The following is a 16,871-nucleotide window of genomic DNA, read 5'->3' as shown; positions in this document are numbered from 1 at the left end:
CCAGGCCCGAGTTTTTGCCTCAGCAACCGCCGAAGCCGCAGCCCGTCTGGCCTGTCGGTACCTATCAGCTGCTTCCAGGGTCCCACTGGCCAAAAAGGCCCGATAGGACTCCTTCTTCAGCTTGACGGCTTCCCTCACCACTGGTGTCCACCAGCAGGTTCGAGGGTTGCCGCCACGACAGGCACCGACCACCTTACGGCCACAACTCCGATCAGCTGCCTCGGCAATGGAGTCACGGAACATGGCCCATTCGGACTCAATGTCCCCCACCTCCCCCGGGATATGGTTGAAGCTCTGCCGGAGGTGGGAGTTAAAGCTCCTTCTGACGGGGGATTCTGACAAACGCTCCCAGCAGACCCTCACAATACGTTTGGGCCTGCCAGGTCTGATCGGCATCCTCCCCCACCAGCGGAGCCAACTCACCACCAGGTGGTGATCAGTTGACAGCTCCGCCCCTCTCTTCACCCGAGTGTCCAGGACATACGGCCGCAAGTCCGATGATACAACCACAAAGTCGATCATCGAACTGCGGCCAAGGGTGTCCTGGTGCCAAGTGCACATATGGACACCCTTATGTCTGAACATGGTGTTCGTTATGGACAGTCCATGACCAGCACAGAAGTCCAACAACATAACACCACTCTGGTTCAGATCGGGGGGGCCGTTCCTCCCAATCACACCCCTCCAGGTCTCACTGTCATTGCCCACGTGAGCATTGAAGTCCCCCAGCAGAACGAGGGAGTCTCCGGTAGGAGCATTCTCCAGTGCCTCCCCCAGAGACTCCAAAAAGGGTGGGTACTCTGAACTGCTGTTTGGCGCATAGGCACAAACAACAGTCAGGACTCGTCCCCCCACCCGAAGGCGGAGGGAGGATACCCTCTCGTTCACTGGGGTAAACCCCAATGTACTGGCACACAGCTGGGGGGCAATAAGTATGCCCACACCTGCTCTGCGCCTCTCACCACGGGCAACTCCAGAGTGGAAGAGAGTCCAACCCCTCTCAAGAGGACTGGTTCCAGAGCCCAAGCCGTGCGTCGAGGTGAGTCCGACTATATCTAGCCGGAACCGCTCAGCCTCGCGCACCAGCTCCGGCTCCTTCCCCAACAGAGAGGTGACATTCCACGTCCCAAGAGCTAGCTTCAGTAGCCGAGGATCAGACCGCCAAGGCCTCTGCCTTCGGCCGCTACCCAGCTCACATCGCACCCGACCCCCTTGGCCCCTCCCACGGGTGGTGAGCCCGTCGGAAGGGGGACCCACGTCATCATTTCGGGCTATGCCCGACCGAGCCCCATGGGCACAGACCCGGCCACCAGGCGCCCGCTGCCGGGCCCCACCCCCGGGCCTGGCTCCGGGGGGAGGCCCCGGTGTCCCACATCCGGGCAAGGGATCACGAGGTCCAAATTTTTTGTTCATCATAAGGGGTCTTTTGAGCTGTTCTTTGTCTGGTCCCTCATCTAGGATCTGTTTGCCTTGGGTGACCCTACCAGGGGCTTAAAGCCCCGGGCAACATAGCTCCCAGACTCATTGGGGCACGCAAACTCCCCCACCACGATAAGGTGACAGCTCAGGAGGGAGACAGCTCAGGAGGGAGCCCGTCCAAAACAGTCCCATGATTTAAGCCTGATACTTGAAGGTGTATTAACAAGAGTTAAAGGCTATAAAGAAGAACATTGTGTCCAGTTATGTGGTTGCTTGCTTTGTATCACTTTGAACCTGGATGACGAGGAGGAGCATCTGTGTCTGTGACTGCTAATTGGGAAGATAACTTAAAAAATGTCAATTTTGATGAAGTGTTTTTTGATGGGGTAGTATGAGAAATAAATCATGCCAGACATTGCTATTAATCATTCTCAGTTGTTCCAAAGAATTGCACAAAAAACACTTTACTTGTCAGGGCTCAAATCAATGAGAAATAGCATTTGTTAAAGAGTTTGAGGATCAGAATGATGATCCAACATTCCCCTTTACTCATACTTATAATAGAAGTTTGTTTTTTTGTAGGTACTTTTCTTACAAACTGTAATATGTTTAGCAAGTGGATGAAACAGTAGTGGGAATTATTTTAACAGTAATGATATTGTTATGCAAGTTGTTTTACAGCCCAGTGAATATTCTAGTTTGCCTTCATGACATGGAATGAGTTTAATGGGGCACTCAAACTGCAATAAGCCAGCCATATATGTATGATTTTGAAGACTGGCGCAACTATGAAACCAGTCTGTTCACTAGCAATTAGATGTTGGATATGTAGAATCAAGGTCCTGTCCACATCTGGCCCACTCTTTTGTGGTCATATCCCCTGAACTAATTAACAAATGAAAACTACTGGGGCAAATGGAACCTAATCATGCTTGCAATTGCCATCCACAGCAGAACAGAGTGACCAGATTCTCTTAATAAGGGGTCAAGGGTTTGGGTAGCTCCTTTGATTTGTTTCTTGATTATTAGTGCTATGAATTACCACATGTATACAACTTAAAATTTTCACTTTTACTCTTACAGATCTAATGTGATCTTTGTAATCTGTAGTACCAGTGTAGTGTGTAAAAAACCCTGACCACACAAAGTCATTATTCTGCACAGCTTTTTAAATGTCAGCTTTCTCCTCTCCCTTGTCCCTTAATGCTCAATGTTTTAAGTTACTCTTAAAGTTATTGTTAGGATTAAGTTAAATACTGGATAAGTCAAACTGTGGCGGTTTGCATAACTTCTCTGCATAACTTCTCTGCAAGAAGGTTCCTTGCTCATGTCTTTTGCTGGAGCCTGTTTGTGTGGAGTTTGCATGTTCTCTCCATTCTCTCTAGTGACTTTTGTTACTTGGATATATTTGTCTTAAAAATAACTGAGACTGTCCTCCTAAAAACTACTCCATGAGTCATTTGTTCATGCAGGGAGAGCCATCAATCCATCATCATCAATCCACTATACCTGCTTCCAATTCAGGGTCACAGGGGAGCTGGAGCTTATCCCAGCTGTCATTGGAGGGAGAAGCAAGGTACACCTTAGATGGGGCCTCCAGTCCATCATAGGCTCACACCGACACTAACAGAACAAACAACCATGCACACTTACACTTTTACAAGGACAATTTATAGACACCAACTAACCTAACATACATGTTTTTGGATGGTGGGAGGAAGCTTTATTAGAGAGAACCCACGCATACACGAGGAGAACATGCAAGGGCCGTAGCCAGGATTTGAACCAAGAACCCACTTGCTGTGAGGCAGTGGTGCTAACCACCACACCACTGTGCAGCCCATGCAAAGAGATGCAACCTCTACATAAATTTGACGATTATGAGACCTTAATAAGACTGTTGCATAGTTGAATTAATCTAATTTACCCATAATCATAATCTTCTTATTTTAACCAAGTAGTTGTTACTTTCTAGCACTGACTAATTAGTGTCATTGCCTAAAGCTAATCCAAGAAGTAACAAACATAATTGTATAACATTGTTGCCTTGACATAGGAATGCTGCAATCAACTCAATAAGGTTAATGACTATGGCATTAAAGTAGTAAATTGTAATGCATTGCAGCCCTAACCATTGTGATTGCTTTCAAACCATAACAAAGTAGTGTCATTGCATTAAGTCAAAGTGTTGTGTACTTTAGTTAAGTGTTGGTCTGTTATCACTTGTACGTATCTCAGAAATAAATCATCTGTTTTCAAATGTTGTTTCAAAATCATGTTCCGTGGTTAAAAACTGTGCACATAATGGTTCCATCAGCTTCCTCTTCTGCCCTCTGAGGAGGACTTTGTAAAGGAAATCTTTGAAAATGACGTGCTGCAATATGTAGATGATCATATTAATAATGACATTATTACATTGATAATTCTGCAATGTGTAATACCTCATATGACCTATAGTGACACTAGAAAATGTCTGTAGTTAAATATATAAAGGAAAAACATAAAAAGGTCTTATATATGTTTGTTACAAGTTACAAGTCATTGTACTGCGTATTGCTCTATATTCAAAGTAAATAAATGACATACATTTTAAAAAAAATCATTGTTGTTTTTTGATACACTGGAATTACAGGAAAGTCACCTGAAATTGACACTTTTGCCTGAGATATTAAAAAGATACATCAGTATGGTCACATTTTTTTGACAAGAGCTAGCAGAATATGTGACCCTTCAACCCATGCTGCTCGTCATACACAGATGGTTTTTAACACACTGAGTGGACAAGAAAGTCATCTTAAACAGTTTGGTTTGAATATCAAATATTTTCCTTGCAGTTACAGTAAATTACACTTTTGGCACTTTTTTTCTTCTGAAAGCTTATCAATGTAAATGCAGTATGTTGCTGCTGCCCTGGTGGGCTGTGTTTGAGCAGTAAGTCTCAAATTTTTGTGCTGCAGTGTGAGCCTTTGATTTATTTATTTTTTATTTTTTTGAGCAAATGGATGTGTTGCATGAGGGTGAGAGAAAAGTGTTCATTACTCGAGTCTCATGCCCAGAAGCATAAGAGTTGGTTGACGGGCCCTAGTACTAAAGGGCTGAATTAAATCTCTGTAATCTCTCCATTGGTGCCTCACAAAGTATGTTTACATATTAAAACCTTTTGCTGGAACTTAGGGTCTATATCATAGATATGTGGTAAGATTTGAGCTCCGTGTTGTATTAGTGCTGTTGGGGATGAAGCAGAAGCTGGATTAGTTATTAGCTTACTAATTAAAGTATTCATGATCAGCAAAAGTATTAAAAGTATTAAAATTAGTTATTACCTACTGGGCACTGTCATCCTCTTTGTTGTGAAATCATTTGTTGTCAGACCCTCAAGCTAACTTTCAACCAATTAGAATAAAAAAAAGGCATAGTGTGATCTTAAGAGCCTATACATTCTGTTCCACATGAACAGTTGCATGTATCATTTTCCATCAGTGGGTCAGTGGCGCTTAATGTGGTAATTTTTGGTCTGAAAAGTGTCAGTCCTGTAAATAGGCCTGCTGCTCCTCCTACACCTATGAATCTTTGATCAACGTGCTTAACCAACGCTACTTTATTTCTATAACCTATGAAGAATGCAAAAAGAGGAGGTGTCTGTTTGATAGAAATTCAATTCTGTTTTATTCAAGTCAACTCAGTTTTATTTATATAGCACCAAATCACAACAAATGTCATCTAAGGGCACTTCAAGGAATCAATCCAATTCAAGTCTTGGAGTCTTTCTGCTTTTAAATTCAGACAAAACTGAAGTTGTTCTCTTTGGACCTGAGCGCTTCAGGGAGAAATTGTCTAGTTATATAGTTACTCTAGATGGTATTTCATTGGCTTCTAGTTCTACAGTGAGGAACCTTGAAGTTATTTTTGACCAGAATTTATCATTTTACGCACATATAAAACTGGTTTCTAGGACTGCCTTCTTCCACCTTCGTAATATTGCTAAAATCAGGAACATCCTGTCTCAGGGTGATGCAGAGAAACTAGTTCATGCATTTGTTACTTCAAAATTGGACTACTGTAATTCCTTATTATTGGGCTGTCCCACATATTCTCTGAAAAGCCTCCAGCTGATCCAAAATGCTGCAGCCAGAGTTCTGATGAGAACTAACAGCAGAGATCATGTTTCTCCAGTTTTAGCTTCTCTTCATTGGCTCCCTGTTAAATTCAGAATAGAATTTAAGATTCTTCTTCTCACATATAAAGCTCTTAATGACTGAGCTCCATCATATCTTAAAGATCTCATTGTAAGGTATTTTCCCAACAGAGCACTTCGCTCCCAAACTGCAGGTTTACTTGTGGTTCCTAGAATTTTTAAAAGTAGAATGGGAGGCAGAGATTAGGCTTAAAACTTTCCTTTTTGATAAAGCTTATAGTTAGGGATGGCTCAGGTGATCCTGAAACATCCCATAGTTAAGCTGCTATAGGCTTAGACTGCTGGGGGACCTCATCTGTCACACCTTTCCTCACTTTGCTCTCTTTTTCCCCCTGTTTAATTTCTCAAATGATATTATGTACATGTGACATTATTGTGGTTATTAACTTGTGTTTCCCTGTTCCAACAGATATCCTTTGAATGGTGTTTTGGTGTTTTTCCCCCCTCTTTTCCCTCTTTTCTGTCTTCTCAAACCCCAGCTGGTCGAGGCGGATGGCCACCCTTCCTGGTTCTGGTCCTGCCAGAGGTTTCTTCCTGGTTCTGCCAGAGGTTTCTTCCTGTTAAAGGGAGTCGTTCCTTTCCACAGTCGCCACAGGCTCAGGACGGGAGATTGGACTGAAGACAAGTTTCGGCGCAATCTGTTGGTTTCCTTAGCTAGGATATTGTTTTTGAATTGGCTCTATATGAATGAATTGGATTATATTGAAATGAGTTGATTGGATTTCATTGGATTATGATTACAATGAATTGAATTCCAATTGTCTTGAATTGGACTATATTATTTAAGTGCCTTGAGACGACATTTGTTGTAATTTGACGCTATTTAAATAAAACTGAATTGAATTGAAGTCAATTAGAATCCAATTCATTGTAATACATCTTAATTCAATCAAATCCAATTCATACATACAGAGCCAATTCAAAGAAAGTAGCTTAGCCAAGGAAACCAACAGACTGCACCGAAACTTCACTTCTATTCAATCTCCTATGTCTGGCCCATGTAATTGAAACACAAGAACGTCATCAACTCTGAAAAAAACATGCTAAAAGTTATTTAAAAAGAAACTGAATGAAATTCAGCTACCGTGTGTTATGCATATACTGCAGACTGCATTTAATGCTGCCGCAATAAACAACTGGATATGTAATTGCACAGTTGCATACTTGCAAAATTAGGCTGTTTACGAGGGTTAACAGCAACACAACCAGGTACCTCTATGAAGGTATACATTCCATACATTTGAGACTGCCATACGTTTGCAGCAAAGACTATACTATATATTGCAAGGCACCAAATAGAGATCCAATGGGAGATTGTCTTACCTCTACATCTTTTTTAGGGTTTACAACCGAGCATGACGCTGTAATTTATATAAGAATACTTATGGTTATAGTTATGGTTATATATTGCAAGGCACCACATAGAGATCCAATGGGAGATTTACCCAATGAATTTAATTAGTAAACATGCTTTAATAACTCTGACATGGTCTATATGTGCATTTAATTTTTAATTTTGCTCACAGCCTGTGTGAGGGGTGAGGAAAACATGCAAACTCTTTGAATGCCAACATGAATTTAATACAATATAGCAATATACTTTTTTTTCTGATCTTTTCTCTATTGAACAATGTGCTTCCTACATTTGGGTAGCATATTGCTCTGTCAAAGTGAGTTAAGCTGTTGAGAAGCAACAGCACCTGCTACAGTCAACAGAATCTAATGGTCACATAATTCAGTGTTATATCAGTGTGGCTGCTCTGATCTGTAATCCTTGGTGTTCAATTGAAAATAATTATGTTCTGCACATGCCACACTCCCAGTATGGCAGGTATCTGCAGGTGTCTATTTTGAATGTGTGAAGTAAGTTTCAGGGAAGTGGTTCTCAGCAACTGCCCTGAATGCTTTGATATTGAATAAGTATGATGTAAAACACAATCATATATTTACAGGAGTCCTAAGTAACCTTGAAAAAGACATTAAATATGACCTGCTGATGGGGATGTGGCCAGATATTGCCACTGATAAGATATGCACATAACACAGCTTATAACTGTTATTGAAAGAGATATTGTGTCAGAGTTCTTATCGTTTCTATTTGTGCTTGAACGTAAACTCAGAAGCTCAGCGTTTATAGATGGTAGCCATTAAAACATTGTGTTTCAGTATTTCTACCATGCACTCTGGTTTGAGCATGTAGCCTGCATCTGCAAAAATATATGAAAATTGTTTAAGCATTAATAAATATCTTAAATAAGTTTCAATATTTGGATATTTCAAATTGGAGTCTAAAAGCTATTTTACAAATTTTCTACCACAAACTCTTCTAAATGCTGAACAACTAATGTTATTACAGAGAGGAAAGACTGCTGTTGTACCGCCCCGAGCAAGGCTTCGGTTAATTCCGGTATATATCGGTTATTTCCGTTTAGCTGCAGAAAATGACGTCATATTAAGGGTAAAAAAACAACCCTCACAGACCATCCCTTTCAATCGTCAACGTCGACTCGCCAGGATAGCCACTACTCTTAGCCCTTTCGCAAAGAGATCTGAGGTATGGTAAATGCTTTTTTTTAAGTGGCTGTTTAACAAATTAAGTAGATAATGAATCGCAGGCTTTCACATCTGTTCTGTTTAATTTTCCATTATTTTGAATATGTTGCCGCTGGCACCGATTCGCTAGCTCGGCGGCTAACGCTTTGCGGCTAACGCTTTTCAGCTGTACTTTGTTAAATGGTATTTACACCTCGTCGTCAAGATAAAACAAATAACAGTATGCAAGGCTCTTCAGGCTTCCTTAGTGGTGGTATTAGGTATCAAGATATTGCTCCGTCAGTACCGGCCTGACTACCAAATTACATTTTAGCTCGCATTGGCAGCTTGCGTTGATGCCTCACAAAATGGTCGGGTTGAATGTAAGATGTCAATATGTTAGTCAATAAGTCAGATAATTATTAACAGTAGTGTGAATTTGCACAGGCGTAACTTGGTAATTGAACATTATTTGTTGTACAGGTTTTCCATTGCGTGTAATGAGTAAGTGAAGCAAATCCAGGCAGGATTTTGGGGCTGGCTACTTTAGCTTGTTGGTTATGAGCTAAAGGGAGCCGCCCAGGTCAGAAAAATACTTTGGCCTCATCAGTCTCTCCGTTTGAACGGCCAGTTGCGGCAGTATATCTATTAGTAGTTTATTTACACGTACACTGTTGTGGCTGGATGTTTTAACTCGCTAAAACGGATTGAGATTTTTTTTGGGGGGGGGGGTTTACAACCGAGCATGACGCTGTAATTTCTATAAGAATAGTTCTGGCTATAGTTTGCATTTTGACCAGACACACGCATTATAGTGTGAAGCCGCTGTCTCATGCCCGCAGTTGGTGGCCCAACCTACTGGTTTTGTCAGGGTGGTTCACCACACACCAGCTGTCTCTCACAAGAGTCTGCAGTATACAGTCTGCAATAAACTGGCTAAGCCCAATTTAAACGAAAGGAGCTACATAATGATGATTTTAAAATTCGCAAAGTGAACAGTGTAACACTGAAACAGTTCCACATGAGTAATTAAATAATCTATTTCCAATCTGTGGCTCGGAGGATCTGCATGTGGTAATTGTTGGTCAGGAAAAGTGCTGCTCCTGCTTTAAACCTATAAACCTTTGGATGTGCTTAACCAAGGCAATTTTATCGTCTGAAGTCTTTTATCTTTAAAAAAGTTACTGTCATAAATGGCACAAAAGTTGTGTTGAAATAACCTCTAAATGAGATTAAATTCCAATGTGGTGTGTATGTACTGTAAATACACCGCTGTGCAAAGTTTACATTTAGTGCAGCTGCTGTAAATAGTTGGACGTGCATTTGGGATTATTTTTACATAATCCTCTTCATTCATCAGTTTGAAAACTGCTGGGTAAAACTGACTAATATTTCCAGTTTTGCTTATTTTCTCACCATTTGAGAAAGTTGACCACCTTTTGATTAAGTCATCTTGTTGCACCCCAGTCCTTATATATGGGCATATCATATCTGTGCATAAAAATGCAGATATATTCTCCTTAATTTATTTAGCTGTGTAGCTGGTGATGGATTTTACTTAGCTGAGGTTGCATCCACAATGTGTTATATTAGTGATGATGGGTTTAGCAGCCCATTCAAAAAGGGTGGGGTCAGTTTTTTATGGGTGGTCAGCCTTTTCTTTGCTGTTGAACAATATTAAAAAGTTACACAATTTTAAAACAGCTGACCGTGCTATATACCAAAACATCTTGTCTATAGTGACTATGACCCACATTGAAATTTAGTTCCTGTCTCCAGGGCTATCAGGTTTGATATTGAGCCACACAATTGCCTTCCAGGCTATTGTCATCCTGCTGTTTAAACTACTTCTCGAACAGATTATGTTAATTTCATATAAGATGCACATTGAGTCTTAGTTTACTGCTTGGTCTGACTTTTTACTGCTGTTGGATTCTTTACTAAACCCAAACTTAAGGTAACCCTGTTTTTGTGTCCCCATTGTGTGATTCTGTAATGGTGTGGGAAAGAATATTCAAGTGTTGGTCAAGTGTTGGTGTTGTTTTGCTAAGTAATAGGCTGGGAGAGTTCTACAGGGAGTGGTTTGAAGTATGAAACAGAAACCTCATGGGTTGGGCTGCCTTTTGCCCTTTTGGACAGCGTAGTCACTGCAGGTGCAATGCGTCTGTCAGGGTTGCCAAGTAGACTTTGTCTTTACAGTCGCCATCAGACTGTAAGGAGTGTATTTAAATTTTCAGACATTGCAGCAAGCTATGACTCTGATCCTTCGAGATAAATGAAAACTGGAAGATTCAGGTGAAACAAATACAATGTGTGTATGGTTTGGTTTTGCTTCTTCCCATTTTTTTTAAATAATCAACTCCGTTCTGTCAGTATGAAAATGTAATGTTTTACAATCTTTACATCTTGTTATTTGCTTTTGATTACACAAAATCTTTAGTGTCACGCAGTCATTATGGGATAGTAAACATCAGTTGATTTTTTTTATTGCAGCTCTGCATGTGACTTTAAAAAAAAAAAAAGAAAATGAAGTGTGATCTTACCTTTCAGATAATTCCTACTTTAAATGACTATGTAAACATTCACAGCAATATTGGTATCCCCTGTGAAATGTTAGAGCACAGTCTGATTTATATAGCTTGTGCCCATTTTAAATTCCCCTTTGCGATTGTTATGTTTACGCCCATCCAAAGAGTTTATTGCATCCAGGTTCCTCGAAACAGTGAGCTTTTCTTGGATTTCGCCCTTACTCCAGACTTAAGACATCAGCTTTCCCCTAGATGCCATCCAAAATGGTGGAAAATCTAGTTGGGTGGAAATTGACGTCATAGTTGGACTGGTCATGCCTAACTAGATTTTCTGTGAGGCCATACCTCGGCAACCGTTTTATGTTTTTACGTCACACTTCTAACACAGACTTAGGAGAACTTTTTTGAGATGCCCAAGAATTTTGGGGAGCTATATGAAGCGAAAATGCATTTTTGCTCATATCTTTGGACCTGTTGGTCCAAATTTCACAAATGAGGTACTGTTGGAATCCTTTGATCAAGGAGAGTTCATCGCACCATATGACGTCATTTGTACCATATTGGATTTTCCGCCATTTAGAATTTTATCAAAATCCTTCAAAAAGGCATTTCAGGTCATCCATATTGTCTGGTTTCCACGGGACTTGACACATAGAATCTTCAGACCAAGCTTCATAAAAGTTATCATGTGTATGTTTTAATTGCCCTTCGCAGCCAATCAAACTCAGCGCCAACACGCCAAACAGGAAGTGAGGCCATATCTCTGTGATGCATTGATGTATCGATGCCAACCTTGATGTATGGACTCATGACACCTTTCTGAGCAGCCATAGGCTTGCCTGCTATGCTGCTAGCCCCCCCCCCATCGCTGCTTGCAGCTATATTTTGAGAAATGGGCTTGCTTCGTCCCATGTGTCTCTCTCATTCCTTGCATTCTCCTTTGACCTCCACCCGCCTAGCATGACATTAATATGTCCTGGTATACTATTCTATTCGTATCACTTGAAATGAATGACTTCATCCACTCTGTGGACCTTAGTTTAAGGGAATTAGTTTTATTTGATATGTAATTTACTTGACATACAATATTTTTTTACTCCATTGGAGTTTGTCCGTTTTGGAGGTCTTACAAGATTACTTGGCACATTCTTTAAATGAATGTACCCAAAATGAACTTCAGCTTAAACTCCGAAACAATTTTGGAATTGGAGATACAATTTGATTAGATTTTTCGACACACTTAACCTGACATCAACAAACTCGTGAACCTTTGTTCAATATCATTTAATTGTATAAAATGGTAACAAAAATTTAATCAGATCATGTGTTGCATTATTTCTGGTGTCACAAAAATTGATGACAGGCTTACTTTCTGCCAAAAATGTTGTCTTTGGTAACCAAATTTTAAATCTCTGCTGATTATATTCTAGGCGCTCAAGTTGCTTTAATGATTGTTTCCAGCTTTTGTGACCATGACTGTTAAGGAAGTACAAATATCCCTCAAACATTTAGAGCCTGCTTTGAGAACTTTTCTGCACTATTCCCAAACAGATAAATGTGGCGACGGTCGCAATAAGTTTGTATTTTCAGTTGAACATGTTTGTAAAACTGGATGATGAGGTTTTTGAAGGCTTCTGACATTCACAGTTGTATACAGCATGCAGTGTTCAGTTTTTAACCCTGAATTACATTTTAGATGTAGAAAAATCGATTAAACATCATATGACCACAGCTACTCTAGGAACAGAAGCTGACTGTCACACTGGTGGACAACATTGACTATGGGTGTTTGTTGAAAAGAGCAGGAACCCCACCCTCTCCCCAGAGGCAACACTGTGTGTGAGAAGAGAGAAAGTTGTTATCTTCAGAAACAAGATGGAATTAAGTGCTATCAGCTGTTACATTGCTGTATATGGGGTTGTTACAAAACTGTAAGCTGCTGCTCTGATGCTAACTTGTCTAATTTGTAAGGTGATTTCAGTTTAAGTCAAGTATAATGTTGAAATTTTGTCTATATTCAAAGGCTCCAACATTATGATTGTATTATTTCAAACTTACACTAACATTTTACTGTTTTACATAAAGATGCAAAAAAAAACCCAAAAAAACTGTAGAGTATTTGTAGTCTAGTTTAGTTTATTCATACAGGAGGGAGCACATTTACCTGAAGCTAGAAAAATAATAATTATTTTGTTAGGCAGACTAAAACCAGACTTAAAATGCATGTTAACATGTCATTCCAACCAAAATTGTACAAAAATGAGCTTCTCAAAACTGAACTAATGTATTTTTTCCATTACATGGAAGAATGCAGTATGGTGCTGTATGATCCAGCTCATCACAACTTGTGTGAAGTTTTGCTGTGTGTATTTTAGGGATGGGCATTTTAAGTGATTTTTATTTTTTATTTTCAAGGTCAACTAATGGAGCCCATTAAAGTCAATTAGTTGTGACGTTATTGTGCTGTAATGATTAAATTAATATTAACCCCTTAACAGTAATCCCCTTAATAAATTTTTGCCTGTAACACCTAAAAAAACAACAAGAACAAAAAACCATACCCAAAGCAAATTGAAAGCTGTTCTTCAACCACTTGGAGTAGAGGGCTTATTGAGGTCTCTTTTGAAAGAGAACACTCTGAATTTTTACCCACAACAGTCAGAATCTCGCTAAGTGCTGCTGTAAAAGAGTAATATGAGCTTGAATACATGTAATTTTATGTCTGCATAATTTTTCTTCCCAAATATGTCTTAAAAGTGACTTTGCTGTAATACAACAAAAAAAATTGTATTTTTGTACAGGTTTTTCAAAGGATAGGACCAGGCGTGCCAAAGCTGTGTCAAAACTGTGCCATTTGGAGAGCCTTGGGGAAAAAGGGACAGTCTTATCCCACATCCAGACAGTCTGTCAGTATTATTGGAAAAGAATAACAGAAGCACAAACACATTTTGTCTAGAACTAGAGCTTTGTGCATAAAATAAAAGTCCAAAAGTTATTCTTGCATTAATTCATTTCACACTGCCATGAATTTGTAAAATGAACATGAACACTCCTTATAGGTCTTATTTTAAATTAATTTCCCTCTTTGGGTGTGCTCATAACGAAATAATATGGCAAGTGGCAGTTTGTTCCACTTGTTTGCAGCATAACAGCTAAATGCTGCTTCTCCATGTTTAGTCTGGACTCTGGACTGGACCAGCTGACCTGAGTCCTTGGATCTAAAAGCTCTGCTAGGTTTTAGTCCAATAATCGTGTATTCGTTTAAAACTGCAGGTGCACCCGCCCGCAACAACGGCATTATCCCTCAGATACACCCAGACCACGCTGGATCATCCAAATATCACAGAAGGAATTTTCAATTTTATTTATTATTAATAAATATAATTTTCCCTGAATTGCCTTTTGTGTTTAATTGCCATCTTGTGCTGATATCAGTATATTTTCGGTAATCATGGGCTGTTATATTGTGCAGATGCACGTGGTGCAAAAGATCACAGAGCCGTCAGAATCTAGTGTATTTGTTTTTACATTGCTTGATCCTTGCACACCATTATTCTCGAAGGTGTTTGATGGTTGGACAAAGATTTAATATCTATATCTAATTTCTTAATGAGGGTGTAGATTTGCACTGAATGACTTTGCAACAGGCTTTTAGTGAAGAAGAGTTTTGATATTGGGTTGCACGATGGAATGGTAGTTAGCACTGGGTTCCTGGTTCAAATCTCGACTGGGGCCTTTCTGTGTGGAGTTTGCATTTTCTCACAGAGTATGCGTGGGTTCTCTCTGGTTACTCTGGCTTCCTCCCACTGCCCCAAAACATGCATGTCAGTTGGTGTCTCTAAATTACTCTAATTAACTCTAAATTAAATTGTCAGTGTGGATGATTGTTTGTCTAGTTTGTCTCTGTGGGGCCCTGGGATGAACCTGCCTCTCGCCCAATGACAGCTGGGATAGGCTCCAGTGTTGAGATGGTTACCCCGTGTCCACCATATGGTACTGTCCACAATGGGGGAAAACTGGTAGAAAGCAACCAGTACTGTGAAAAAGGACACTGACAACGTGGTTAAGGGGTCGAATCTTTCTTGCATTTTTAGTCTATACTCAACTAGACTCAAATGGTTGAATCAAATTGAGCAACTCTAAGTCATAAATGTGTATTGATACAACCAAATTCTCAATAAAGCTGCTCTCATCCACATATCTTTTTCTCTTCTGTCTGACAGCAAAAGGTATCAGAAATTGTAATTGGAAATCAACCCATTAAAAGTGCTGGTCAGATTGTTGTTACTTACACATTTCCAGACTTTCACTTTGCTTTGATAAAATCCTGACTTTTTTTTTTTTTTAAATTTAAAAAAAAATTGTTATTATAACCACAGTATCATTTGACAAAATCACCATTCAAATAACTTGAAGACAAAGTGGCAGTACTGCTATATTTATTTGCAAGATGATCCCCCACAGAGAGAGAAAACTCAGTAACCCGATTCCCCTCTCATGCATGTATACTGGGACAAGGACAGAGAATCAATTAAATGGCCAGGCTGAACTCTAACTATTGCTTGACTCATCTGTGTAATGTGAACCTCGACCACATTGTGTGGGTGATTTTCATTGGCTTAACATGTCTACATGCATTAAAAAGTCGGTCTGACTTTTTCTTGTGTCATGTAAACATGCTCAATGAGTTTCTGGCACTAATCCGCTTACAGATACTCTGCTTTGTGTCTGTGTATAGACTCACTGGGGTGCCATTTTGTCTGGGACAAAACAGTGAACAGTGTCTCTGTTCTCTTGTTCTGGATAAATGCATAATGCGCCTCCAATGCTGACTCGACTGATCTTCCCCATTCACAGTAGATATGGACCAGGAGTCTCAAATCCACTGTTTTTTGTCCCACTTTCTACACCATCAACAAAAAAATGTCAATTACATCAAGGTCTGACAGACCCTGCAATTGGCTCAGAGGTCAGCTTTTGTAGTTTGAATTTGGTTGACCTCAGTTTTGTTAGACTAATATCTATTTTCCTCTTTGTCTTATGGGTGGCTGTTAAAGAAAAAGTAATACTTTGGTATTTACACCGTAAATGGTTTCAATTTCCTCTTTGATGCAAGTCACTAAAAAATTCTACGGGGAGATTTTACTGTCTGGCAAAAGATCCAAAGAATTGAACCTTTTGTAGCTTCTGATTATTTTAATTTGAATGGGTTTCATCTCAGGTCTGCAGCATGGGGGCCCCATTAAGTGACCAGTTTCCTGGATCTAAGCTGCTGTGGATGCCAAATAAAGATTATATTTTGTCATGATTTGACAAGGTTGCCAGCTCATTATCCACCATTTGAAAGCGAACCTTGCCATGAAGCTAAAGGCTCCGGAAAGGCTGACTGCAGCAATTGCATTGTATAATGAGGCTTGGTTGATGTTCCCATGGAAATGGAATTTCCGCCTCCACCCCCATTAGGAATTTTTAGTATTTCAGCTGCTGGCCCCTCTGTAACTCAGCTCCAGACAGGATGGGGGTTGTAGTTATACAAACAGACTCCCGCCTTACTCAGTTGAGCCTTGTTTTTCCTCAAAAGACTACAGTTTAGAATCTCTCTCTTTTTCTTTTCATCAGTTGCAACATGTGAGTAATAAAGTACACCCTCGGTCAAGTTTGTACATATCAGGATGTACACTGTACAGGAATGAGGAGGGTATTTTGCAGCCTGGTTATGCCATCTCCCTTAAGTCAGATATTTTGGCAGTTCATTGAAGTGTATGTTTACACAATGTCCATCATTCTACAGATTTAAAAAAAATAAATAAATAAATAAAATGTGCAAATGAAAACATTACATTTTAATGTATATGTTCCCATTAGTGGATGCCCTAGCATGTTTCTCCAAGGTCTGACCGTGCAAAGGTTATAAAAACCAAACCCCAAGAGCTCTATGTAAGGCTTTACTGGCGGCTTTTTCCATGGGGAAGCTTCTTTCTCTATGAAAAAATGAATATGCCAACAAAGCTGCTTTTGAACAAATCGCAGGTTAAGTTAGTTGAATACATCAGTATTTAAACCAAAAAAAAACAAAACATATCCTGATGACACAGGAAATTCCAAATTCCAAGGCAACAATGCCAGGAGAAGACGCTTAAGTCTGTCTAAGTCTTATTTCGATTAATAACACACTGATCTTATTTGGTGTTGTTCAT

The 16,871-nt window shown here is 39.9% G+C and overlaps 1 protein-coding gene across 5 annotated transcripts in view; it reads left to right on the top strand.

The window, feature by feature from the left end:
• The first annotated feature begins 8,074 nt into the window (after positions 1–8,074).
• The window catches only part of sptan1 (spectrin alpha, non-erythrocytic 1), a 56,521-nt gene continuing 47,724 nt past the window's right edge, over positions 8,075–16,871 (top strand). For all 5 annotated transcript variants that reach the window (XM_072371591.1, XM_072371590.1, XM_072371589.1 and 2 more), the window contains exon 1: positions 8,075–8,168. The gene's annotated coding sequence lies outside the window, so the exon portion shown is untranslated. The remainder of the gene's footprint in view (positions 8,169–16,871) is intronic.

The sequence above is a fragment of the Leuresthes tenuis genome, unplaced genomic scaffold (genome assembly GCF_036924035.1).
Source record: "Leuresthes tenuis unplaced genomic scaffold, fLeuTen1.0.hap1 SCAF_19, whole genome shotgun sequence".
In the NCBI taxonomy this organism is placed as follows: domain Eukaryota; kingdom Metazoa; phylum Chordata; class Actinopteri; order Atheriniformes; family Atherinopsidae; genus Leuresthes; species Leuresthes tenuis.
The sequence above is the reverse complement of the archived record's forward strand: the minus strand, read 5'-3'. Positions and strand labels throughout refer to the sequence as shown.